Source organism: Atractosteus spatula (assembly GCF_055471065.1).
Source record: "Atractosteus spatula isolate fAtrSpa1 chromosome 10 unlocalized genomic scaffold, fAtrSpa1.hap1 SUPER_10_unloc_9, whole genome shotgun sequence".
In the NCBI taxonomy this organism is placed as follows: Eukaryota; Metazoa; Chordata; class Actinopteri; order Semionotiformes; family Lepisosteidae; genus Atractosteus; species Atractosteus spatula.
This window is the reverse complement of record NW_028296629.1, coordinates 453486-480000: the sequence shown is the minus strand read 5'-3', so window position 1 is coordinate 480000 and position 26515 is coordinate 453486. Positions and strand designations below refer to the sequence as shown.

The 26515-nt window shown below is 40.7% G+C and overlaps 4 non-coding genes and 1 pseudogene across 4 annotated transcripts; 3 read left to right on the top strand and 2 right to left on the bottom strand.

Moving 5' to 3' along the window:
• Positions 1 to 460: 460 nt before the first annotated feature.
• On the top strand, positions 461 to 579 carry LOC148811517 (5S ribosomal RNA; annotated as a pseudogene).
• An 18313-nt stretch (positions 580 to 18892) lies between these two features.
• On the top strand, positions 18893 to 18974 carry trnal-aag (transfer RNA leucine (anticodon AAG)). Its single transcript has one exon. It is a non-coding gene; the product is annotated as a tRNA-Leu (tRNA).
• A 1013-nt stretch (positions 18975 to 19987) lies between these two features.
• trnat-agu (transfer RNA threonine (anticodon AGU)) lies at positions 19988 to 20061 on the bottom strand. The gene has a single exon. It is a non-coding gene; the product is annotated as a tRNA-Thr (tRNA).
• Positions 20062 to 21739: 1678 nt separating this feature from the next.
• On the top strand, positions 21740 to 21821 carry trnal-aag (transfer RNA leucine (anticodon AAG)). The gene has a single exon. It is a non-coding gene; the product is annotated as a tRNA-Leu (tRNA).
• A 1013-nt stretch (positions 21822 to 22834) lies between these two features.
• On the bottom strand, positions 22835 to 22908 carry trnat-agu (transfer RNA threonine (anticodon AGU)). The gene has a single exon. It is a non-coding gene; the product is annotated as a tRNA-Thr (tRNA).
• Between the last annotated feature and the right edge of the window lie 3607 nt (positions 22909 to 26515).

Genomic DNA, 26515 nt, shown 5'->3' with positions numbered 1-26515 from the left:
GTTTATTTGTCAGCTTTGGCGAGACACGGGTGCTTGTGTATTAGCGTGAGCGTTTTTTATTCTGATCATGAACAGTTTTACAAGTCCGCAAAGGATCGAGGAAAGGTTTATCGCCAGCTGAAAAGAGACACAGCGCTTCGGCTGTGGAGACTTGTTCGGCTGGCGGTCGGGGAGTCGCGTTTTTCAGAATTGTATTGAGATCGTTTTCCACAGAGCTCAGATGTCAAAGCACAGCAGCAGCTCTCCACAGCGATCCTCTATAGCGCCCTTTCTCCCGCAGCTCCGTCCTCATTGGAAGGAAGCAAGAGTGAAAGGCTGAAGTGAAATAGAGCGGGGACGAAGGCAGTGAAGAGAGAGAACGTGGGAAGAAGAGAAAAACGCAAGGGAAAAAAAGCAGCGTCGTAAAAGAGGTGACGGAGCTGTCCTCTCTATAAGAAGGGTGCCAGCGAGCCTTGCTCTCGCTTACGGCCACACCCCCTTGAGCACGCCTGATCTCGTCTGATCTCGGAAGCTAAACAGGGATGGGCCTGGTTAGTTCTTGGATGGGAGACCGCCTGGGAATACCCGGTGGTATAAGCCTTTAATTGCAGGAGGCGCCCTATCTTCGCTCACTCGCTCATTCTCCTGTTCACACGTGCAGTGCGGCTTTTTGGCTTTTTATTTGTCAGCTTTGGTGAGACACATGTGCTTGTTTATTAGCATGAGCGTTTTTTATTCTCATCATGAACCTTATATACTGTATCTCTACATCCCATAACCTTTAACGGCAGGTGCCTGGGTGTGGACATGTTGTGATGTAATATTTAATTTAAAAGTAAACATTTTAGTAAAGTCTGTTATATTGTTAAAATCTATAAGCGTTATAAATATCAATTTTTGCTCGTGCTTATAATTTATCGCTGCTAAATGTGTCTTATTCAATTATTTTAACACTTTTATGACCTATCCACTAAAATATAAAGACCTGCCCTACAACGCTCTTCTCAAAAGATAAATTAAGTTTTACATTTTTTGATTCAATGTAATTTGTTTTCTAGAGAAACACACATCATTTGAGGCTTGGGTTGCATGTTAATATTTTTAAGGTTTAAAGACTTTACGTTCACGGTACGTGGAAAATCATTTCAAACTTTTGAAAAGTTGTTGAGAATTTGTCATTGAAATAAGCTTACATATTTTAATTCAACGTGATTACTTTTCACTCTCGATAAAACACGTGTGATTTTGGGGCAGGGGGATATGGTGGGGCGTTCTAAAACATCACAACCATTTGAAAAATGTCTTGAGCTATGTAGGCATGGTTACAAGTTTGGAGTTTATGCTTAAATTAGCCGACTTGCCGGTTTTGAAGTGTGACATCTGAGCTGTCAGGCCCCGATATTGACTGCTGCGAAGATGGCTTCTTTGAGTAGTGAATCATCTGATTCCTCTGCTATGCAAACTGAAGAAGTAGGTTGCTAAAATATTTTTTCTGATAGTGGAATTGTATTTTCAATCTGCGTTTAGCGTATTTTGTTTTCAACACTTTGTCTTCTTTTTAGCAAAAGCTGACCCAGCACTCAGTGGTGTGTGACAGTGGCTGTCATGTGAACTCTGACGGTGATTCAGGTGTTGGGGGTCCGTCAACGACTGATGAAGAGTTGCTACAAATGGTAAATATTAAACCACAGCAAGTTCGAAGCAAACGAAAAACTCTAACACAAAAGAGGCATTACAATTGTAAATATTTTAGGTAAAAAGCATGCCTATTTATTTTGTTAAGCCTTCCTTTTCTTTTTTCCTTTAATAGAATAACAAAGAGGTCGATGCATCAATCTTCAAACTACCATCAAGCTTGAATGTTTCGTGTCTGTTCATGTGTGTTCACCAAAATGTGATTAATGATGATGTTCAACCTAGTTTAGCTAATGATGGCTCTAATGAGCCCGATGCTATGGATCAGATTGTAAAGTCGGTGGTATGTTGCACCTTCAACCATTGTTTAAAGGGGGTTGTGGTTGATGAATGCGCGGCCCGTTTGATTAATCATCCAGGTCAACGGGGTCACACATGCCTAGTTGTCGGGTGCGCGGATGGGTACTGTGGTGTCTCTGGGGGAAAGTTTATGTAAATGAAAGTAGTACTCACACCACACTTTTCTTTCCTGAGTTTCGTGGCTTTTCTTCCTCCAACTATCTTCCAAATACAGTCCGTAATCCGTTCCCTTAATCCTGATCCGATCCGAGTTCCAAAAGTCCGTAATAAAGCCAATCCGCGATGTATCCTTATCCAGTGTCCGTAATCCAAAAACCATAAACCTTTTCTCCTTTCAGTAGTCCGTTATTCTTTAGCCCGATCTTTAACATACACCTCTTTCCTCTCTTTTCCTCCAAACCGCATTCACCTTATCGGCTTCCGCCCTGTTCACTGCCTCCGGGGCACTTATATTTTGGTTCCTGATGTGGCTCAGCTGTGTCTCATTGTTTCTCAGGGTAGACCCTTTCCATGTACCGGTCAGCTGATTCTTTTTGGCAGCCATTTTGCTAAGGTCCATATCTAGTATTTTAAGTAGGTCATTCCGAAAATACCTGTTATGAATGACCCTTCCCCTGGTCATGTTACAGTACAAAGATGTGTTGTTTGCCGCATTAGAAATTTATAAGTGTCTCAGTTTAGCCCGAATTTTATCGGCTGTTCTGTACATCGCCAGTGGCCTGGGTGCCTATACTTTTACAGATGATACTGAGCGGAGTATAAAGCACTTGCTGAGAAAAATAATTGACGACCGCTCGCCATATGAGTATGTACGGTCCTTACTTGTAAAGGTAGATGGAAAAATACTACACGTGACTTTTGGTGCGTTGCAAAACTTATTTTATACTTATTTATACATATTTTTACAGAAAAGAAAAAAGATCTATGTAAAACCAGGGCTGTGAAATACTCGCAATGTGAATAGAGCTTTCACTCTGTTTTACAGACACAGGTGTGCCATCGTGAGAAGAATGAAAAATTTCGAATGTATACGTAAGAATTCTTACAAAAAGTGCTTTACACTCTTCTTTCTGCAAAGCTTGAAATGAAAATCAATTAACTGAATACTAATGTCCTTGAATTTGTTAAAGAGATAGATGTGCATGTAAAGAACATGAGTGAAATTACTGCGATTCTGATGTTTTCAGATCAGAAACTGAAGCCTGGCGGATTCAGCGGTGTGTATTCCAAAATACAACGTATTTTACATAGAACCTGTGGTAACACCGTCCCTCTGATCACTCAGGCTAATTTATTTTCTCTGTTAGGGTCGCCCAGTTCGGTGTTCACGGCTATAGAAATGGCGAGAGAAAGGGCGTTATGAATGCTTTTTCAGATGCTGCTGAGTTTCTGAACAATGTTGGGGCGATAGCTACAACTAATTTTCTGCACCAACATTTAATTGGCGATTGCAAGCAGTAGTCTGTAATGTGTGTGAAAAGTTTAAAAGTGTATACTGGGATGTTTCTGTAATTTAAAACCTACTGATGAAATAGAGTGGTTCACATTTCACATGCTATTTGTCCTGCGAGTTCTTTCTGTGACACTTTACTCAGTCAGTCAGTCAGTCAGTCAGTGTGTGTGTGTGTGTGTGTGTGTGTGTGTGTGTGTGTGTGTGTGTGTGTGTGTGTGTGTGTGTGTGTGTGTGTGTGTGCGCGTGTGTGTGTGTGTGCTCACATCCCGGAAACTCGCGGCCCTCACCAGACTTCCCACACCGCCGATTCCCTAGGGTTATAATAGATTGCATTCAAACCTGCAGCAGACATTATCACCTTCCATCCCTCATCGCTAATACGCGCTTTCACACACTTATTTATAAATCGAAGGGGATGCGGTGGTGGGCATTTGGACCCTGAGGCGTGGGGCTTCTAGGGGTGGAAGGCGGGACAACAACACTCATTATGACACACCATTGGCTCTCGAGGGGGCGGGACATCCGCCCATAACATTGCACCATTGGCCGATAAGGGGGCAGGACATCTGCCCATGGCGGCCTCCCATTGGCTGAAAAAGGGGGCGTGGTACCTGTCAAAATGTTTGATGAAAGGTGTCGCTTTATTCTACTCCCGGGCCAAAAACAGCCCTCGGATCATCAACTCAATCAGGAACTCCCAGTCTCACAACTGCATTCCCTCGGTGCTTCCCTACCACCCTAACCCAATTTCTATCCCCAGGACCATCATTAACAATGACTACATTTTACAGGACGATCCCTCCATTGGTACTCTTTTTTCCGACCGCCCAATCATCTCTTATCGCTGACCACTACATAAGCTTCTTGTTCACAGCTCCCTCACACTCAGCACCTTCCCCTGCAATAGCACTCGCTGCATCACTGGCAAATACATATCTAATGACATTCAGGGCATCACAGGACAATTCCAGATAACCCTAACAACATCCTGTATCTCATTTACTGTATCTCTTGCAAAAAATGCCCAGCTATCTACATTTGGGAAACCGAAAGGAGACTAGGAGAATGCTTCAGAGAACATATTAGGGCTGGGAAGGTTAAAGATTTCTCCAAGCCCATAGTTTTTCTTTTCACCTCAAATAGCCAGGATCTCTCAATGACTGACTTATTTTAATGTAATCTTCTCTATTCTCTTGCAGGTTTTGACTTCACACCTTTCTTCACCTCTCTCCATTTTGCACTTCCTGTGTGGCCTCTCTGCTGCTCCTGCCTCCTCCCCTCTCCCAGCTTTTGTTCTTCTGTGCTATTTAATCTTTGTAATCTGCCCTGTCTTTCTCACACCTGAAGAAGGCTTCACAGCCGAAACATTGAGTTTTCTCTCTTCTCTTTTCAGTATGGAATAAACCTATTACTTGTTCCTTTGCAGACTACACATGCTGACATAGTTTAGTTCAGGTGGGTAGCTGCTTCAAAATACATTTGTAAATGTCAATTTAAAACTGTAAAAATAGTAAGATTGTAACTCCACTTTAAAACGTGGCAAGAAATAGACACATGGCAGGCTACACTCTGGAAAGGACACCAGTCCATCCCAGGGCAAAGATATAAAAAATAAACATATAGGCAGCACATATCAAGCCTTACAAGAAATCATTAACAGCCTCAACACACACCACAGGTCCATTAAACTCAAATACACCAAGCATGGTAGCCTGATAGACTTCCTAGACACCACCACATACAAGGTTTCTTCCTTCAACAACACAGACAAACTGGACATCAAGGTATTTTTCAAAGACACATTCACACGGCTTACTGCACAAGGATAGCTTCCACCCAAAACATACTTTAAAAGGACTGGTAAAATCACAACTCCTACACTTCCACAAAATCTGTACACAACAACAAGACTTTGAGGAAGCCAAATACACACTCTTCCAAGCTTTATGCCAGAGAAGATACACACAAAGTTTCCTCAAAAATGTGGTACAAACATTTCTAAATAGAAAAACTCCAGATGACAGAAAAATACCCCTCAACACATCATATTCTCAACTCAGCATAAAAAACAACCAAAAACCATGATATTAGAAAACACAAACATACTAAGGGAGCACAAAATCATATCTGCACACAGAAAAAAACAAAAACCTTCAGCATTAATTAGTCCAAAGCAAGCTAAAACCTGTACAAAACAGATCATATACACCAAGAGCCAAACATTTCATAACAGAAAACAATGATCCAAAACAAAGAAACTAAAGAAATCTTCCAGTTGCAAAGGGCACTCTCAGAAAACATCAATAACGCCATCTACAGCATCCAGTGCAAAAAGTGCGGGGTGACCTATGTGGGGGGAACGGGTAATTCCATCCGAACCCAGCTGACACAACACAGGTACATCAGGAACCACGGGACTGGAAAGCAACCCCAACTGGACAGAGATTGAAAGAAAGAAAAAGGAAAGGGAGTGGATCAAAAGACTTATTACTATCTTTACACAAGACCTGAACATCAGAAAAACCGGGAGGGTTTTAGTCGTTGGAAGGAGAGTGCTCTCCTTGTCCCAGATGGTCCCCTCTCGGATAAAATCTGGGAGAAGGAGCTTTGTTCCCCTCTCCTAACTAGCCAGATCCTACAGGGACTGGAACTCTTCACCATACTAACACGCAACAAACAGAAGAATAACTGAAACCAATCAGCTATGGAAACTCACACAGCTTGCACAGTCCTACTAGGGAGGACCCTGATTGCCTATTGAGATGTTAATGATCCATGCATAATCCCCACCAGGGAAAGCAGAAACCCATTCACCAACTGAAACTGCACCTACTCATACAGAAACGTACAGAAGGAACACAGACCATAGGATACAAACTAGCCCCCTAGGAGGAACTACAACACACTGCCCCTTACAAAACAGGATAAAAACAGGCCAGCATGGACACAGTGTTCCAGAACAATGCCTGAAGAAGACCCAGGCAGAAACATAGCGACACACAGAAAGGCAAGATTGTCTTCCTATGGAGCCACAGATTCTACAGAGGTAAAGCTGCCTAACAGTGGAAACCTAATGGTGTCAACGAAGCTTTAGGCATTTAAATGGTAAGTATGGATCAATCCAGAGTTGACAACGCACGCAACCGTACGGTCACCCTCCACACTGCCTACACAACAAACATGTCAAACAGACAGGATACCTTCCAACAAGGAACCAGGATCATCTACAAAATGATCCAAACAGTCCACCATTTACAAAACACAGCAGTTTTATTGGACGGGAGAACCGAGCACCCGCCAGCCTACGACGGAAGACCGAGGAACTCATAAAACCTGCCAAGCCACCCAAACTCACATATTTGAAGCTGGTAAGCAATGCCAAAAATTGGCTTCACACCACACTGCAGATCCTCGAAGAGCAAAATCTGTCATACAACTAGAGGATCTTGAGCTTCCCCACTGGGAGGAAGCTTTCACACTTGCTTCCAACTGATCAAAGAAACATTATGGGAGGAAATTGCAGAACACCACCTTTGGACCCTACAGTACACAAGCTATCAATACTGGGTTAGGGAAGGACACTCGGGCAGACCAAATTATCACAGCAGTTTTTAAATTCTACAACGACTTCTACTGGAAAGACTGCGAACAAGACCAAGTAAGAGTTAAGTTGTTTTATAAAGTCATTATTTTAGAGCAAGGTATAATTCTGATAAAAATACAATAAACAATATGGTGAAGCTATTGGAGAGAAAATTAAGGCTCGGTTAAGAAACTGAAACAGTCTTGACTTGTTCCTTTGCACAAAAGTTATTTATTTTCAAAAGAGACCCATGAGGATTCCTCTGGTGTGCAAGACCTGCCTGAAGACATTTGACCAGTTTCCTCTTCACCTAAAGAGGGTGTGTATGAAATGAGCCTCAGCAGAGGACATCAGCAAGGTCCTTCTCCAGGCCAGGAAGGACTTGTTGAATCACCTGAGGAATGGGCAGGTCGGGGATTGCAAGAGCATAGGGCTCATGTGTGGTGAGAATGTGAGACTGGCGGAGTCCATGGACTGTTTTATGTGGAATCCTGAGGACACATCAGCAAGGTAAGATATTTATAATTTATAAGGGTTCTTCTGTTTCATTTCTAACCTTTACCTTTATGTAAGGGTATGTTAAAATGATATACCAGTGGTCCAGATGCCCTGAGCAAGAGGCTGCTGTCAGGGAGGAAGAGATGCCAGAGACTGAAGTGGAAGAGGAAGGGGAAGATGTGAGTTCTGGAGAACTTTCTATTTTTTCCAAATGTATCTTTTGTTTTATACTTGTATTCTAGTTTGTCTTAGAAGTAAAAATGTTTAAATGTGTATTTTGTATTCCTACTGTCCCCCCAGTTCTTAAAAGCCATCAGCAGGCTCTCAGGAAGACGGTGACGGTCAGCTGGACTGGACAGAACGCACTCCCTGGATGCTCCTCACCTGACTGGGTTTAAACAGGACCTTACCAAGGATCTTGGAGTGGCAGATTGCTCTCAGGAGGTATTTATTTTTAAAGGCATTTAAAATTGAGCAGTGATATTTCCATAGCACATGTTTTTACTCCTTAGCTTAAAATTCACCCATGTGAAATCTCAGCCATAAACATAGTGACTCTACATTTGTCAGGTAGAAAATGTTTCCAGATTCCTGTTTTTATGGATCCATCTGCATCTTCCTTAAACTTTGTAAAGGGCCTATCCAAAACAACAATTATTGTAACCAAATGAAGACCACTGGACTGTCTCACCAAATCATTGCTAATTATATTAAGAACATAAACCATTTTCCGGGCTACATCCTAAATGATATCAGTGTGAAAGTAGAGGATCCCAGCCTGGCTAACCTCATCATCAACTTCCAAAGTATCCTAAAGGATATTCAGAAGAAGAACAGTAAGAATGTTGCCAAGAGATTACTAAAAATAGGTCATTTTCATTTTAAAACTTCTTTCAGTTGTACTTTTAATTTGAATACAAAAAAAGTTGATGAGTATTAATTTCTCCCACAGATATAGACAGTTGCAGAGTCCAGAACCAAGTACGAAGGATTGCTGGAAGGTGTTGATGGTTGCAAAGAGAGATGTGTTGCACAGACTGGGCAAGACATCACCTTGCCTGAGCAGCTTCTTGTACTGTATTACCTGCAGGCCTTTCTCCAGCTGAAGCACCTGTAGCACCCAGGGGTGGTAAAGAACATGACAGTAAGAATACTTTCATACAACAAAAGTAAGAAATTACAGTTCAAATTATTACAGTTTGGTGTATTCATTTTTATTTTCTCGCTATTACAGGTTGAGGAATGGGTGCAAAGAAAGTGTTGTTTCAACAAGTGGGCACAAAAATGGTCATAATTCCTGTTAAAGAGCACAAAACCTCAAACAACAGCTGGCTTCCTTTGCATTGAGTGAAGAAGAGGAACATGCAAGTTGATGGCTACATTGATATACCCATCCACTCAATTCAGGGTTGTGGTAGAACTGGAACCATCCTGGCAAGCAGTGGATGCAAAGTACTGTATCACCCATAATGTGACACCAGTCCATCACAGGACTCACTCACACCATGGCCAATTTTCATAGAAGCCAATTAAAATCCATGTTAATACCGAACAAAAGACCTCCACCTGCATAGCTCCAATCATGTACGGTATTTAAGAAAATCTGGAATGTACCTTAATTGCATTTTATTTGTGTTTTATCAGCCGTTTCATCTTTACTTCACTAAACTGCGCTGTAATGCCCAGGTCAGCAGCTGTGAAAGGAGACGGAGAAGATGGACTGGTCAGCCAATGTATCAACAGTGTCTGAAGTGCTTGAGAAGTGGAAGCCCAACACAGGACTGCCACCAAATGGCATGCAAATTAAAAAGTTGATAAAGTATCAAATCTGGGAAGGCCTGAGCATCACTGACGATCCTGTGAAGGAGAAGAAGTTTGTGACTTCCAGGTGTTTCCAGAAGGGAGAGGTGGTGTGTGATTACAACGGCAAGGTCATCACAAAGACAACTGCTGAAGCTCACAGATGACAGAGGGAGACATGAGATGTCTTTTCTTTTCAGATGAACCTGCACAAAAACTGTGCATTGATGCTCGAGAAAAACACTGAGCCTGCCTCCCGGATAAGGAGGCAAATCGGAAGATGGATAAATCCATCAAAGAGAAAAGACAATGTAAGGGCTGTAAGAAAGTCATTTATAATCAACGAACAGCCTGTCATAATTCTGTCTGTGACAAAAAGGGACATTGTTGAGGGGAGAAGAGCTCCTCTGTGATTACAGCATTTCCAGGAAATAATTTCAAGGTTGAAGGACAAGCTCTGGAGTGGTTGGTTCACTGACCATTTCCAAAAAAGAAACTAAGTAAGTATATTAAAGTGCATATTTTGAAGATATTCATTTTCTTGTACCTTGGAACTAATGTAAAAATTATATTCGTGTTAATGTCTTGAAAATAGCATTTCTCATTCTCATCAGCAAGGATATAAGGAAGGGATATGGGACTGCTAAAAAGATACATGATTTTCAGAAGAGTATAGAAGGCAGATAACTATCCCACTCAATTGTTACTGCAAAGAAATGCCACAGTGTAAACAAAAAGGTGAACCATTCTTGAAACTTATTGATAGAATCTGAATAGCACGGCATTCCCAAACCAGGCACTGGAGTTTCCTGCAGCGTTAGATGGGTAGTCTCTTGGTAAGAGAGAGATCGACAGAGTACTGGACTTCATGAACGACACCTTTCCAATTCATCGAGAACAGAGCCCACAAGATCTAGAGTCTAGAGAACAATTTCTTACAATATTAGTGGTAGTTTCTGAATGAGTTAAGGACAACATAGTTGTAGAGCTATCTTGCAACTTCTTAAAAGTTGTAAAAGTGATTACCATATTGCCAGTGGTTTATATTTAAAACCTAAAGATTTTAAATTGAATCTTTCTTAAACAAAGGACATTTTTCACAGGAACAGCAGCCTAAATCAGTTGATGACTGTAAATATGACAAGCTTGTGATAAATTGTAAAGTGCAAAACAAAGATGTATTGTTTTGGTTTTGTCTTCAACATCATATTAATAGGCATGTTATTTTTAGAGCAGCTGCCTGCCATTCACCACCAGCCAAGATGCCACGAGGTACATGAAATGACCCAGAAGTACTTAATGATACAGAGAAGAGCATATGGGGGGAAAAAAAAGAAGACAAGAAATATCCATTAACACGTGCATCTAGAGGCCAGAAGACGGGTGATGATCAGCATTTCAAAAGCAGACACTGGAGGTTGAATTCAAGTTTTAACAGTGATTGTCTATGTTTGGCTTCAACACAAATCATATTAATATGCTCACGTTATTAATTTGTACAAAGTCCCCAATATTCATTACAGGCGACGTTCCCAGGAGTACACACGATCCAGCCAGAACGTGGCTAGCTGACGTGCAGTGGACCTCAGGGAAAGAACTCTTGCCCACACGGATGTCTCTGCTCTGAAAACCACTGGATAAAGTTATATGGCGGTCTGTTCTCAGCTGTTGATTTTGTGAAAAATATTGAATATGAAAGATTGAAGTGTCACTATTCAATGAAGTTCAGACATAAGTATTATGTTGAGAAGCTAGATCTGTTCTACTAATAGCTTTAGTACCTTAATATTGTACTGTTTGCTCTGGTTTTCAGACATCAGTCCAAGATCATTGGTGTGTTAATTGATTTCTGGTAAGATTGGCCCCACGTTTGAGTGTGTGTTTACATTTCTATCTGGCATACTCAAAAGATGGTTTTGTTTCCTTTTCTTAATTGCTCTTGATTACTAGAGTTTATTTGGCATGATACATTTGTGATAAATGCTTTTTCTTTGTGAATAGTCTTATTTTAATCTACATAATGTCAATGAGTTAGTACCTTAAAGAACAAGCAGTAAAAGAAATGACATTTCAGGTTTATTAGCTAAAGTTACTAAGATTCCTTTACAGTGCAGAGACCCATCTTTAATATGCTGTGTGTGCTCATAATGGACTTGAAATTTGTTTTTGTCACAATGTAAAGGTATAATAAATAGATAATATACTCTATTTATCAAGACTTGACTATTTTAATTCCATACTTCCATTGACTGCTTTGGAATGCATTCCTTACAATTTTCCTAAATAATCATGGTCTCACAGTGTAGACCTGGGTGACATAACAGGGGTCAGGGCTGTATTGACTGGAGGTTTGTGTAGACTGGCCATTGTCTATGTGAGACTGTGGGATCACTAGGGGTCCCCCCCCCCAACACCTGTAACATTGTCAAGTGGTATAATTACCTACAAAAGCTAAAGTTTCCTCCATTAAGGGGTCACTATTTGTCAGTCACTATCAGTCCGGGACACTCTATGCTAGATTGGACTGTTGTCTTTGGAAGATGGGGTCACAGGTGATGAAATAGACCACAGTGGCAGTCCTGCCTAGCTGTTATATCACTGACAGACTCACCCACACATTGAGAAGAGAGCACTGGTTTCTGTGCAGAAAGCAGAACAACTCACTTTAACTGGTCAATTAGGTCTAATGAGTTTTATTGCCCTTGACATCTAACTTACTCCAGCCCCCCTTGTGGAAACAACCCCTAATTACTGTTCATGAGCTCCTGGCCACACTTGTTCCCAGTGGAACCAACCTGGAGCAGCAGAACACAGGTTTTCTTTTTCTTTAAGTTGTCTGCTGTTGTAAAACAAGTCATCCCTTGGGAATAAAAACTCTCCCTCTAGTCTGGTTGCTATCTCCTTTATTTGCCCCATATTCCCAGGGCAAAGCAGCTGAGTGATCAAAAGCTGAACTGCAAGGAGCTGAATTTCACACTGGGTTACAACAGACCCTGGTGGGAGAATGGGCAGGAGAGGGCCGGTTGTGCTCCTGAACTAGTCCCCTCCTCTCTCATCACAGTCTATAAACTCCAGCCCTATTGCTTTTCTTCCAGTTCATTTTTTTTAATACAGCTCGTGAATTATGTATACTCTTGTGAAGTATCAAGAAAGCACTCTTATCTTTATTCCCGACGGTCTAGCACAGTAACCACAACTCCAATAACTTTAACTAGAGGAAGGAACCCAGCTTCTGCTCAAAAGGAAAAAAAAAACATTGAAATCATAAATCTCCAGCACTGGCTGGAGACTCTGTGTGTCCGTGCTCAGCGGTTATATAGGACAGGACTCAGCGCGCAGCAGGTGCGGCTCATTGCTCTACGCTCCCCGTGCGGAATGCGCGTCTCCTCCTTCCAGACTCATAACACCGCTGCATACTGTACATCCCTCTTAAATCCCAGAAACACAGAAACTCCGGGGTGTTTCTGTGAGTCAGTACTGGGTTTCTCTGTTCGAGGTTACAAGCAGAAACAAAAAAGCGCTGAAAGCAGGAAGTTATTTCTGCTCGTAGGCATAAACGTGTAAAAATAACTTTTCCGATTACTAAACCCCTAATAAAATCCATCTAAGTCTCCCTTTCGTTCCCAATGCACATAACTGAATATAAACCAGTCAAGTTCAGGTACTTTTCTGATGTACAGTATCTGAATAGTTCTGGCGCGGCTGTTGTAACAAAGATACTTACGAACTTTTTTTTCATACGAGCTCTTGCCGTTTTTAAAATGAATATTTTTTTGAATTCGCTAAATCACACGAAACACCAGCATCACTTATCATAAGCATCTGACCAATTACATTCCTAAATGTTAAACCCATTTAGCATTTATTTTTAACTTGTTTTTTTTTAAATTACACACCTGTTAACTTAGTCCGGATCGCGGTCACCGAGGACCACTCCTGTCTCCCCAGATGACACTTATTATTTTTAAGATAAACGCGAGATAAACAACGTTTGTTTGAAACCGCTCCACAAATTTTCTCACATGCACGTATTCTCAAATATCACCACAACAAAATCATAAAGTTTGTTTCCACAGACATGACACTATTATGCAATAAACCAATAAATTAATGAACTAGCAGAATCCCAATAAAAACACCCGATCACCTGGCCAGCCCAGCATGTCAATATCATACATTTTTACCAACAAAACCGCAAAAGCAAAAACCAGCATATATATATATATCCCATGTTTTTACCTTATTCTGGAGCATGATATATATCCAAAATAACCCAGACTAGTTTATCTCAAGAGCTAGAGACTAGTAAACGTTACTGATTACGTAATAAATGTTTGAAGAGCGAGCGCCAGAAATAAGGCGATTTGATTGGTAAAAACCGCTGTCATTCTTTGTATTTTCAGCCATTCAGAGCCCTTAGGGGGTGAGACTTCCTCTAGAAGCTTCAGGCTGCATTTTTAGCTGTCAATCATTGACTCAGAAGGGATAATCAATCAGTTTTTTATCAGTTTCTTATCAGTGCTCCTTTTTTTCACACCAGAAGGCAACTCTGAGGTTTTTTTTTCATTGCATAACAGCAGGTAAAGGCTCTCTTGCAGTGTCTTAAGGTTTTTATAGCAATTGCAATGGTTTTTATTCTTATTATTTTCAATATTTTTATGATTTTTTATTATAGGCGTGAAATTTCATTCCAGGTCCAGTCTTCACAAAACATGATGTAGAATTTTTTCTAATTGATCCATTTGTCCCAAATTTTTATCCAAGCTAGTAGCCACCTAGAACAAGGTTTTCAAATCATTCCCAGGCCCTTGACATGCATATAGTTGAAAACTCTGACCTCTGAAGACCAAAAAAAAATGTTCGCCAGCTGTTTTTTTTGTTTTATTTTCATATGTTTGTCTGCTGAGTGGACACATTAAGAAATATAAGAAATTTGACTATTCACACTCAAAGCCAAGGGGGCTAGCTTCAATTTAAGACCTGAACCAGGCTCCTGCTATGTTCTGCTGCAGAGATATAACAAATGTTTAAGGGGGAGGAAATTCCAGGTGGACATTGGCTAAATATGTCACTGGTAGTAAAAGGTTAAGTATTCTTGCCATTTTTAGCATATTGTAAGTGGATTTTTTGCAAACATTTTATTTTTTAAATCACATGAAACACAATCAACCCATTGTAACTTCACATTGATAATTCCTGAGCTTTATAACTGTGTATTATTTCTTTTTACCTTGTTTTAATATTTTTTTATTATTTTTGCATTTTACAGAGCTTTTTAATATATTGTGAGCATTTTAGTGTCATTTTAAAATAGGACTATCAATGCTCCTGACTTTTAAACCTGTATTTATTCTGACATTATTATCTCCACCTGCAGATGAGGGAGGTATTTGATCTTAAATTTGTTGATTTGGGGGGAAAATATACATTCATTTCCTTGTATGTATCACCAGTGGGAAAATTGGCATTTTTGGATGAATTGCAATCTTTACTGCAAGGCCTTCAGACTGATATAGAAATGACTGGAGATTTAAATGACACATTTGATAAATCAGACAGGAACAGCATAACATCTAAAATGGCAGAACCCTCTAAAGTACTGAAAAAATTCCGGCACATTCATAATAAATACAATTTATTTAATTTAAAGCATAAAATTTGCTTTAAAAAGAAAACCACAATTTGTACGATATCATATTTCAATATCGACGTTCAGATGAAGAATTTGAGAATTTGAATATCAATGGAGAGTACATTGATTTTGGGACAATGTTTGCATCTGAATAATCCTTCCTCCTGGAAAGAAGGAAAAAAAAGTTTTGAGTCTCAGTCTTCAGGATCCCCCCCAAAAAACGTGCAAATTTGTTTCCGGTGTATTTTGGATAAAGATATAACTCTCATAGAAGATACATTTTATCACTTGAATGCAGTCGATACTTTCGACTTTTTATATGATGATAGGACCTACATTTAGGGCTCAGTACTGATAACACTGCTGCTATTGATGGAGTAGAAATAAGTGATGTACTGGCAGTTTTTTTTTTCTGAGGCAAGAAGTCCTAGAACACCTCCTATAAAAATAATAAGATTCAGAGCAAGAAATATTTTTCCGCCTCACCTAATGCTATTGCATTAACGAGGCTGAAGTTGGCTTCTTATTCGCCAGCTGCTGCTTTGCGTTTTTCGTTCAATCTTAAATGCTGCTGCTGTGATGTTATGTCGTCTTTCGCCTGTAGATGGCTCTCTACAGTCATTTTTAAAAATACTTATCCGGATGTATTACTGTACATTTCCTTAGTAAAGGGGAATATGTAAGTAGAGACTGTCCAAATTGCATTTTTGTATGAAACACATTTCAGAAACACAACTCACAATAAAACAAACTGGCATGTTATACCACGAGTAAATAAGACAAAGGCAAAACGTAAATTTACTGGCACTTTCTGCATATTTTCCACGACCTTGCCTTCTGATCATAAAAAGTCTCAAACTCTTGCATTTTACAAGAAATTTTAATATAGCAGTTTTAAATGGGACATTTAGAACATGGCATATGAGACTATATGGTTAACTGAGGATGAGCAGAGGGTGATCGAACCTACCTCCTGGTTATAAAAATGTCTAAAAATTCTGACACAGATGTGTGAGAGACAATGGAAAAGACTATCAAAATCCTGAACTTCAGGACATTGTACTGTACCGTTTTTTAAATACGACCCTCTGAACATGGCATGAGAGAATACATTGTCAAATGGTAAATGCAATGTTTGCTATATTGCTAGGGCCCTCCCTCCTGATTTTAAAATCGTCTCATATTTCTGACATCAAGGTGTGAGACACAATATAACAGACTGTCAAAATCCTGAACTTCAGGACATTTTATGATACCATTTTAAAAATATGACCCTCTGAGCATGGCATGTGAGAAAATGGCATGTGAGAATGCATTGGGAAAAGGTGAATGCAATTTCTGCTGAATTGCTATGGCCCTCCCTCCTGATTACAAACTCGTCTCACAATTCTGACACTGAGGTGTGAGATACAATGTGACAGACATCATTAAATCGTGAAGTACAAGAGATTATACTGTTACGTTTTTTTTAATATTGACCCTCTGGCATGTGAGGACTTGTAGTCAACAAAATAGCACACATTCTGCCAATTTGCTTTGTCCCTCCTTCCGAGTTACCAAAACATCTTAGTATACCGACACTAAGGTAAATGTCTCTAAATCCAGAAGTTAAGTTGTCAAAGTATATCGGAGTCAACCGATACTGATCAGGTTCTGCTGATGCTGAGCCCGCAGCCTTCACCATAAGGTCCAATTCCCCAAGCCTGCTGACCTTATATGTCCATCCCTTCTCGTCAAAATTCGTATTTTCACAGGGTACCCTTCAGAAATTGCAGTATAGAATGAAAAAACTCCAATAGATATCGGCCACTGTTGGCGATTTTCCTTTAAGATAGATAGATAATACTTTATTAATCCCGTAGGGAAATTGACAAATGATTCTCCAGAAATTTTACGGAGTGTATCACTTACACCGAGACCGAGAAGTGTTAAGCTGTACATGAGTCTTTGTGGTTCGGTTGTTAACCAAAAGGGTGGTGGTTTAAGACCTCCCAGGGACGCTATGAGCCTTTTAATGAACACACCCTCCTCACTTCATTTCTCCACGGCCGGTCTTGTACCGCAATCAAATACAGAGCCCGTAGGGGGATGTAAACCTGCATATATAGCTCACTGTGTATATAATGAAGAAGCGGAGGTTAGTTTCTCATCTGCATGTTGCAGAGCCTTACGCAACTCGTACCAACAGTTGGGGTTTGATCCCTGCACGGGCTATTAGTTGAAAGACCATTGTAAATGATGTGTAACAGCTTTATCCAGCTGGCTTTTATGTTTCATACTAAATTGCTATCTTGAAACCAAAATAATTAGAAATATGGAACACAACCGTTGTTCCCCAAGAAGGAAAGCTGTTTTACACTGACGTCACTCCTTTTTATTTAATCCAGATTTTAAAGACAACTCCGCCCTCAAAGGAAATCAAAGGAAAATGTTGTATTAGCACGAGCTGCACAGGCTCTGAATCAGACCATTTCAATTAGTCTGATCAGTGCAGGACAAGTTAATGTAGAATTATTGCTTTGTCTATCTCTTGTTTGTATATAAATGAATGTCTCTGAAAACTTAATGTTAGTTTTTAATTTAGTTTTAGTTTTACGATGTAGGTCATGCGTTGACATATGCACAAACACACGAAATGTCTCATTCCTGATTCAGCTCATGCTCCATAGGAGAGAAAAGATTCCTCCTGGTTCTCGTATAGCCATATCAGAACAGAAGCCCGTGTCACCCAGCTCTGATTCAAGATTGAGTCGCATCTTCAACATTTTGTTTTTGTTTCTGATCATTATTTTCTTTAGTTATGATCAATATTGAACTTTTTCTAAATAAAACAAAAATAATCAAACATGCAGGTAGATTTTTTTTAAAAGTATTAGGAGTTGAAAGGGCGCTCCTTCGGAATAGTCGTCAGAAAATGTGAGAAAAGGAAAGTTACGTAAACTCTCACACACAGCATTAAAGATTGGAATCTGATCATAAAAAACTAGCTGTCTCCCCGTCGGTAATCAAACCCCAGATTCCCGCGTGACAGGCAGGAACACAAAAAACTTTACTAACTAGGAGCGTTTGCTAGCTATTAGGAGGCATTTACTCTTAATTATGTAACTGTTTTGGGTTTCGACTTTAATTTTCCCAATACCAGTTTTTTACAAAAGTAAAGGCACACGGCACATCACGTCCGAGTTTAGTGACAACTACCTCAGAGATTGTAAGCTGGGTAGTTTCAGATCACTTTTTTTTAAAGGTTCAAGCAAACCCGAATACCTTTGCAAGAGACATTTCAGAATCCCAGTCAAATCCAGTACGATTGCTGGATCCTTCGAATTCGACTGAACTATAGCACAGATCTGCAGTCCACGATTAGAATACTGTAGCTGTGTTGTATAAGCTATACCACCCAAAATAGTTCTAAAACAGGAGATGCATCCTTGTTTAGGAATGTGGTATAAAGTGAAATGGTCTGGGAAGAGCCCTACGTTTGAACAGTTCAAAATAGACGTAAAGGGGTATTTACGGACTCTTTCGAAATGTAAGAACAAGCTGTGCGGACCTTATCTTTATTTACCTTGTGTAATCGTTTTTCATAAAGTGTAATTGTATTATAGCATGTGCCCCTGACGATTTTCTTGATACGTTATATGTGCTCTTGTTTGTATTGTATGTAGTTTTGTTGTTCAAATAAAACGTAAAAGACACAACTTTCCGGATGCGGCTGCTGTAAAAATAAAATGACATCAAGGGTGCTGTACGCAGAGGTCTGAAACCTGCTCCACAGAAGATCTTTATCCAGAGGTGTTAAAGAAGTCGAGATCTCACCATGAGAGGGGAAGCATCTCAGAAAAAGCAGGTGCAGTCGGTTCCACGGTCATAACGCCACTAAGTCGGGTGACAAGAGCAAAACCCACCCGACCTCCTCCGAGCAAGTAATGAGACAAAGAGACAGCGCACAGCGGGTAGCGTGGCCGAGCGGTCAAAGGCGCTGGATTAAGGTTCCAGTCTCTTCGGAGGCGTGGGTTCGAATCCCACCGCTGCCAGGTGCTTCTGTCGCGACCCCCTTTCAGCTGACTTCAGATGAAAGGGAGGGAACTGCTTTTTGGCAGTCTCTCGAGAAACTAAGCAAAGTGTTTAAAGATACTTTCTCAGCTTGACATCAAGGCACAAAACCAAAACCCTCTTGCGTCCTCTCACCCCAAAAGCGCTTTGCCACTTTTTGCGTTATGCAGGGAACGACGTCTGCCCAGATCACTTTTGTGTCAATGCAAATCGTAGTGTGCCCTCCGTTTTAATGTTGGCTGTGCTGGTGTGCCGCTTCTGTCTGTGAAAATTGAATGTTCTGCTTCTTCACACCGAATCGTTGGCGGGGGTTGAGCTTGTTAAATCTTTGCGCATAGCGCTCCTTTGGAAGTACTTTGTCCAAGTTCAAAAGCGATCGTGGCATTTACTTCATGCGTTCAAGAAGCATGCCTCGCACGACAGATCTAAATGGGGAATGGAGCCTGCTTCTTGCTGTTTTTCCTGTGGTTGCAGTTAGAAAGTTGATCGTGCTTTCACATTCTGTTAACAGTATTCACTGGCTGAGCTTTATCAGTTGGTTCGAAAAGGAATCTCTGCTTCGGTTCCAGAAAAGTCATCTGTAGTGTGTTTTTATCCGTGCCCATGGCAGTCTTTTAAAGCTGGTAGTAATGGCGGCGAAGTTAATTTTTTATCCTCTTTAAAAGAATAAGGACGGGTTGGGGCGAGCTGCATTTACCACTCTTTCAGCTAAACGCCGAACTCGCGAACTGATTACACTGCAGAGCCACAGGCGCCTCGCTTTTCTCCATTCTCTGGGTTAGGGTGAAAAAAAAACACTGCTGGTATTAGCTGGCCTGCTGGGAGTACCTCTTCTTCACTGATAAGCAAGATTTGTGTTTCATCTTTCGCAAGCTGTATAGATTTCTTTCAAAACAAGTTGTTCCAGAAAGGAAACGAACACTTGCATTCACCTCAATTAAAAGGCATGGGATTTGCCCATAAGGATAAATTCTGTACAGTAAGACAGGAAGAAAGGCACCGCTGGGAATCGGACCCAGGATCTCCTGTTTACTAGACAGGCGCTTTAGCCAACTAAGCCACGGCGCCGGCAAAGGGCCGTCCTTTGACAGCCACTTGGACACGTCTCAACTGCTCTGAGACATCTGCGTTCGGTGTGCACCGAGCCTGCTCGCCTTGCAAGTTGCTTCATTTACATGCGATAGCTCCACCACTAAGAGAAAGGATGAGAAATGGCTTTTATCTGGCACTTTTCATGTCAGAGGATCTCAATCTGCTTTCCGTGTACAAGAGGATGTCCAACTCATGTAGCTAAAGACGTAGACGACAGTGCTCCACTGAAATCTTGATCTCACAACCCTCGGCATGACTCCGCTGTGTTCTGCTTTAGACAAAGGGGGGAAAAGACTTCTTTCATCACACGTTTTGCACTGTTTACGGTGTTAGCAGTGCTCTTTCTTAAATGAAATCCAGGAATCGGCACCATATGAGGTGTGACTAGATAATATTGGAACAAGTAGCCTCGCCATTCCATGCGTGACGTGAGCAAAGTGTAATTCCTGTCTTTATAGTGTGCTTGTTAGAGACTTAGCTGGCACCCAGAGCGCTTTAAATCCGGGAGTCAGCAGCCCAAGACAAGAGAGCTTCCTTCGTCTATGTTTTTTGCGTGAAGGGGGGAAACAATGCGTGTGCTGCAAACGATCTTAGTATCGAAGTGCCGTCCCACATAACCGATCCGAATAATCTGCTTTACAGAGGAGCACTGCCGGAGCTTATCGTTGGCAAACTGAAGACCAGGCCGACCTCTTCTGTGACTCTTGAACACTGAATCTCAAGGTTGTGAATTCAAGCTCCACGCTGGCGGGAAATCCCATAGGTAATGATCCCATTTTCTTGCATGCTAATCAAAAGAAATATTAAGAAACTTTTCCCGATACCAGTTTTTTACAAAAGTAAAGGCACACGGCACATGTGTGCCACATCACGTCCGAGTTTAGTGACAACTACCTCAGAGATTGTAAGCTGGGTAGTTTCAGATCAGATCACTTTTTTTATCAAAGGTTCAAGCAAACCCGAATACTTTTGCAAGAGACATTTCAGAATCCCAGTCAAATCCAGTACGATTGCTGGATCCTTCGAATTCGACTGAACTATAGCACAGATCTGCAGTCCACCATTTGAATACTGTGGGTGTGTTGTATAAGCCACACGGCCAAAATAGTTCTAAAACAGGAGATGCATCCTCGTTTAGGAATGTGGTATAAAGTGAAATGGTCTGGGAAGAGTCCTACGTTTGAACAGTTCAAAATAGACGTAAAGGGGTATTTACGGACTCTTTCGAAATGTAAGAACAAGCTTTGTGGACCTTATCTTTATTTACCTTGTGTAATCGTTTTTCATAAAGTGTAATTGTATTATAGCATGTGCCCCTGATGATTTTCTTCATACGTTATATGTGCTCTTGTTTGTATTGTATGTAGTTTTGTTGTTCAAATAAAACGTAAAAGACACAACTTTCCGGATGCGGCTGCTGTAAAAATAAAATGACATCAAGGGTGCTGTACGCAGAGGTCTGAAACCTGCTCCACAGAAGATCTTTATCCAGAGGTGTTAAAGAAGTCAAGATCTCGCCATGAGAGGGGAAGCATCTCAGAAAAAGCAGGTGCAGTCGGTTCCACGGTCATAACGCCACTAAGTTGGGCGACAAGAGCAAAACCCACCCGACCTCCTCCGAGCAAGTAATGAGACAAAGAGACAGCGCACAGCGGGTAGTGTGGCCGAGCGGTCTAAGGCGCTGGATTAAGGCTCCAGTCTCTGCGGGGGCGTGGGTTCGAATCCCACCGCTGCCAGGTGCTTCTGTCAGGACCCCCTTTCAGCTGACGTCAGACGAAAGGGAGGGAAATGCTTTTTGGCAGTCTCTCGAGAAACTAAGCAAAGTGTTTAAAGATACTTTCTCAGCTTGACATCAAGGCACAAAACAAAAACCATCTTGCGTCCTCTTAACCCAAAAGCGCTTTGCCACTTTTTGCGTTATGCAGGGAACGACGTCTGCCCAGATCACTTTTGTGTCAATGCAAATCGTAGTGTGCCCTCCGTTTTAATGTTGGCTGTGCTGGCGTGCCGCTTCTGTCTGTGAAACTTGAATGTTCTGCTTCTTCACACCGAATCGTTGGCGGGGGTTGAGCTTGTTAAATCTTTGCGCATAGCGCTCCTTTGGAAGTACTTTGTCCAAGTTCAAAAGCGATCGTGGCATTTACTTCATGCGTTCAAGAAGCATGCCTCGCACGACAGATTTAAATGGGGAATGGAGCCTGCTTCTTGCTGGTTTTCCTGTGGTTGCAGTTACAAAGTTGATCGTGCTTTCACATTCTGTTAACAGTATTCACTGGCTGAACTTTATCAGTTGGTTCGTAAAGGAATCTCTGCTTCGGTTCCAGAAAAGTCATCTGTAGTGTGTTTTTTTCCGTGCCCATGGCAGTCTTTTAAAGCTGGTAGTAATGGCGGCGAAGTTAATTTTTTATCCTCTTTAAAAGAATAAGAACGGGCTGGGGCAAGCTGCATTTACCACTCTTTCAGCTAACCGCCGAACTCGCGAACTGATTACACTGCAGAGCCACAGGCGCCTCGCTTTTCTCCATTCTCTGGGTTAGGGTGAAAAAAAAACACTGCTGGTATTAGCTGGCCTGCTGGGAGTACCTCTTCTTCACTGATAAGCAAGATTTGTGTTTCATCTTTCGCAAGCTGTATAGATTTCTTTCAAAACAAGTTGTTCCAGAAAGGAAACGAACACTTGCATTCACCTGAATTAAAAGGCATGGGATTTGCCCATAAGGATAAATTCTGTACAGTAAGACAGGAAGAAAGGCACCGCTGGGAATCGGACCCAGGATCTCCTGTTTACTAGACAGGCGCTTTAGCCAACTAAGCCACGGCGCCGGCGAAGGGCCGTCCTTTGACAGCCACTTGGACACGTCTCAACTGCTCTGAGACATCTGCGTTCGGTGTGCACCGAGCCTGCTCGCCTTGCAAGTTGCCTCATTTACAGATGCAGCCATTCAAAATGCGCAGGCGATACCGCATTATTTTCAGGTATGCTGTACGCAGTCTACCGCAAGTTACCGGTAAATACCGCAAGTTACCGGTAAATACCGCTAGCAAAATAATAGTATCCGGAATTTCCGCAAGGTGGAGCTAATAAAGCTCAACCTCTCATGTTTGAGCTGTAGCCATCAAAGTCTTTAACGAAGATATTAATAATAGTATTAATAATAAATGACCTTGGACAAGCTGTAAACTCAAAGTATTGCCCTGGTCCACATTCTTTTTTTCATTGACCGTCTTTGTAAAAGTAACACCACAGCATTTCGCAATCACACATTTTTTTCCAATCATGCAAAGTACAGTAATTTTTGAGAATCGATTCACCATGCCTTACACATGCTCATAAAAGAGATTGATTTAGGAACATAATCATATTACCGTATGCAAACTGTACTGTATACAGTATGTATATGTATATTTAATGTCTTAACTGTGCCCGTTTAAGTATTGAATATTCATATCTAATTTTACCACTGAAGGGAAATCTTAGTAGCTGAGCATAAAAAGAATAGGAGCATACTGCAACGCGTGTGAAGGCCATAAACGATATTAATTTTGGAACATAAACATACAGTATATGGCTGGTCTCGGTACTTTAAAGAAAACATACACGAAACATGGTTTCATTATGACCAGAATCTGTCTTGAGATATTTTTAACTTGATTTACAGTATTTGAGAGATATGTCTTAACACCGATACTACAGTGCTTAAGTACTGCTCACGTATATGTTTCTAGGTTTATATTATGCATTTCATACGGTCAAATTACTTTTGAGCAACTAATAAGAAGCGCGAAACGGTATGCGTTTTAGTTTCGTTTTGTGCTGGGACCCGTGGATTGATTAGAGATATCAAGTACATACAAGTCATTTTTTAAATGTTGTAGCTCGTCTTGAAAAAATGTTACGAGTACATCATCTATCAACAATTACACAGGTTCTGTTTCCATATTGCGGATTTTGGTTACGTAATATTATTTTCTAGATTTCACGTTGTGAATATATGATTTGGGCAAACAGAGCCGCAAAGAAGTACATTATGGGTTGTTGTTTTTTTTTTGCAGTTTTATCTAGAACAAGCGATGCTTAAACCTTTGTCTGATTCTTGTGAAACTATCCACACGACAGTTACAGTACCTAGGAGTTGACTTCAGTGATGTCACTGATGGGATGTTTCTAAAAATCCATCCTCTGTAAAACATCTTCTCTAGTTGTCCTGCATATGTATTCACTAATGAAGCTGTGTGTTCTGAGCCTGGATCTCTACATTTCTGTATGAACCAGCTTAGAGGGCTAAAGACAGCTTGTGTTTAAATTGAGTGTAAGGCAATTTATGCTTCTAAAGTCATGGTCAGCATTTATTATTGTACTGTGCTGTAAACTTGTTCTGTGCCAAGTCACATTATTTTATAGCGTTTTTATAGCGTTATCAAATCCGGTGGCGCTGTGTGTTAGTTTCCTGACTCCCATGTCACATGGTCTGTGATTGAAACCTGTAATACCGGTTTAATTCGTCACAGCCAGCACTCCGGTTGTAAAGTAGAAGCAGGCGAGATTTCCAGCGAAAAACACCTCCCCCTTCTTCAGGTGTGAGGGTCTTCTGCTCAGAATGAAACGCTAAAATGTAATGTAGGCTCTGAATGGGTTCAATTGTGATTTGGGCTTGATTAAGGTCGCTGCCTTTCATCTAAAACCCTACTTGAATCCTTCTAAACTAAAAATCAGTGTTAGTGAGTTCTAAATAAAGAGGTATCCAGGTAACAGTGAAACGGGCGGACAGTCTGGGGAGATCGCCCGTTTTCCATGTAAATGGTTCCCTGGTTCCGCACCCCTTGGTGTTTCTCTCGCTCTCTCTTGGGTCACCTGATCATTAGCTCGAAAGATGTGAGTGCTTTGTGTATATTCTAATGGTAGTGGGGGCAGGGTGTGTGGGAACAGGTTTGATTGAAATTGCATTGGAGATCTATGTTCTTCACACCTGAAACATTTTCTCTGAAAGCATTTTCTTCGCAGTTTAACCGATCTTGTTACAGCATGTTACAGTTTACTATTATTAACCATATTAATTTTAAGTGCTTAATGTAAAATCTTGTAAAAATATATTTTCATTGTTCAAATATACATTAAGTCTGACTATCATATAATAAGTTAAATACAAAACTAAAGAAAAAATAGGGTTAAATATAATTCAAAATATTTTGCTAACAATGTTAACTGTTTATGAATAATAAAATGTATTAACTAAGGAGTAGGATGGCACAGTTGTTAGTATGTTTTTTGTTTTGTTTCTTTTTCATAAATACAACAGTAGTACCTGATGTCTCAGTGGCTTTCAAAATTAAATTATGCATCCAAACCTGTGAACTAGAATGATAACTAAGATATCTATCCATTTATAATGGTGGCAAAGTGGTTAGCATTGCTATCTTGCAGCACTGGGGTCCTAGGTTCAATTCCTGCCATCCTGTGTGTGTGGGGTTTACATGTTCTCTCTGGGTTACATGGTTTTTCTCCATATGTGTGATATGACTCCCTCTCGCACTCCAAAACATACTGGTAAGTTAATTGGTTTATGGGAAAACTGGCCCTGGTGTGTGTGTGTTTGTGTATGTCTGTCCTGTGATGGACTGGCGCTATGTCCAGGGTGTATTCTGCCTTGTGTCCGTTGCTTACTGAGATAGGCTCCAAATCCTCTGTACTGGATAAAGAGATTAGAAATGGAAGTAAAGGCACTGTGTGGATGGAACTATACACAGTGTTAGAAACCCACTATGAAATGGCAGCATCTCACTGAGAATAAAACATTTTATACTGCTGGCTTAAGGAAACAGCCTTTCCACCTCTCTTGCACATCAGTATCCATACCTAGTTATTTAAACAAATTGCCTCTAATTATAAACATCTTAATATGCTGGCTCTGTGGATCCGCATCAGCTATGTTTGCCCATTCCTTCAATTCATGTGCATCCAACACACAGTTCAATGCCAGCAACTACACATAATCTAAAATACAATCCTTATTTCAGTATCTATGTAAACATATAGTCTGTTAACTTCATCATCTTCATCAAAAGTATGCCTAACCCCATTAGGAAGTGTTCTTGTTATAAGTGTATTCCTCAGCTTTCCCCAAACTATCTTCTTCTTGCCAACATCTCTAGTCTTTTATCCTGCAATAACTCAGCCAACACTTAAATCTCCAAAAGCTGCTTGTGTTAATTTCTTTAAATCACAAATATCATGTGTAAATACTGGCCATGTAATACTCTGCATTGTGGAATAATAGTTTATTTTAAAGGGAACTAGAGAAACTAAGAACTAGAGAAATCAAGAAAGGCTTTTTTTCTAGAATTAATAAATGCACATCCTGTTCACTGGGGAAATTAAATCCACACTGAGCAATCTTCAATATGTTCAGAATATGACAGCAAGAATCCTATC